Below are 1605 nucleotides of genomic sequence, written 5' to 3' on the forward strand. Positions count from 1 at the left end.
AAAAAAAAAAAAAAAAAAAATCCTAGGGCTGACAAATATCTTTAAATGTCCCTCACTATAATAATTCATCAAATCAAATCAAACACACTTAAAATTTCTGCTTTTGGGACTTCCCTGGTGGCGCAGTGGTTAAGAATCCGCCGCCAATGCAGGGGACATGGGGTCGAGCCCTGGTCCGGGAAGATCCCACATGCCGCGGAGCTACTAAGCCCGTGCGCCACAACTACTGAGCCTGCGCCCTAGAGCCCGTGCTCCACAACAAGAGAAGCCACCACAATGAGAAACCCGCGCACCGCAACGAAGAGTAGCCCCCGCTCGCTGCAACTAGAGAAAGGCCCCGCGCAGCAAGGAAGGCCTAATGCAGCCAAAAATAAATAAATAAAATAAATAAGTTAAAAAAGAAAAAAAAGGAAATGGAGGAGGATTCTCCATCAAAAGAGACTTAAGAGATGGAATCACTGTCCTAGGCAGCCCTGCTGCTGTGACAGGAGTACCACAGACTGGGTGGCTTATCAACAACAGACATTTATTTCTAACAGTTCTGGAGGCTGGAAGTCTGAGCTCAGGGTGCCAGCATAGTTGGGTTCTGGTGAGGGCTCTCTTCTGGATTGCAGATGGCTGCCTTCTTGTGTCCTCGCGTGGTGGGAAGAGGTGAGGGCTCTCTTCTGGATTGCAGATGGCTGCCTTCTTGTGTCCTCGCGTGGTGGGAAGAGAGCTCTCTGGCCCCTTCTTATAAGGGCACTAGTTGCATCGTAAGTGCTCCATCTTCATTACTTAATCACCTGCCAAAGGCCCCACCTCCTAATACCATCACATTGGGGATTAGGATTTCAATATATGAATTCTGGGGGATACATTCAGTCCATGACAATAACCAGATATAACTTGTGCCCTTGATTGGATCCTGGCTTGAACAAACATCAGTACTAGGCTTTGGGGACATCTGGGTTATTTTTATGTGCCTGCCTCCTAGATCATGCGAGGAGACTTGTAAATTTGATTAGATGCCATAAGCTTGTGGTGTGGTAGGCACCCAGCTCAGCCACTCCTCATTCCTGACACAGAAACAGTGAGATGAGACATGGTTGTTTCCTGCTGCCATGTTTCAGGGTAATTTGTTACACAGCAGTAGATAACTAACACGTGTATATGTACAGGAGTCTTATTTTTCAGTGATGCATGCTGAAGTAGTTAGGGGTGAAGTGTCATGAGAGCAATAAGTTACTTAAAAAAAATTTTTTTTCTTAACATTTTTGGAGATCTTTTTAATGTATGGCTGAATAGAAGACAGATGAATTCTCAAACCTGCTTCTGCATTCAGTCTGTTGCAGTATCACATGTCATGTAGCCTCTGGAAAATTCTACCGTATACTCATGAGAGAATGAGAATGGAAAAAGGCAAATAAAAATTTACAATTATTATAAGAATGTTTTTGGCAGCATGGACCCCCTTAAAAGGCCTTGGGGACCTCAGGGTGTTCCCAGACTACACTTTGAGAACCACAGTAATTTACTTTTAAATGGTTCAGTTGAATGGAGAGAGAGCGAGAAGAGGCAAATACAGTCAAATAGGAGCCCTGGTTGAATCTGATTGGTGTTATTAAT

Source organism: Neophocaena asiaeorientalis, unplaced genomic scaffold (assembly GCF_003031525.2).
Source record: "Neophocaena asiaeorientalis asiaeorientalis breed wild unplaced genomic scaffold, Neophocaena_asiaeorientalis_V1.1 scaffold827, whole genome shotgun sequence".
Lineage (NCBI taxonomy): Eukaryota > Metazoa > Chordata > Mammalia > Artiodactyla > Phocoenidae > Neophocaena > Neophocaena asiaeorientalis.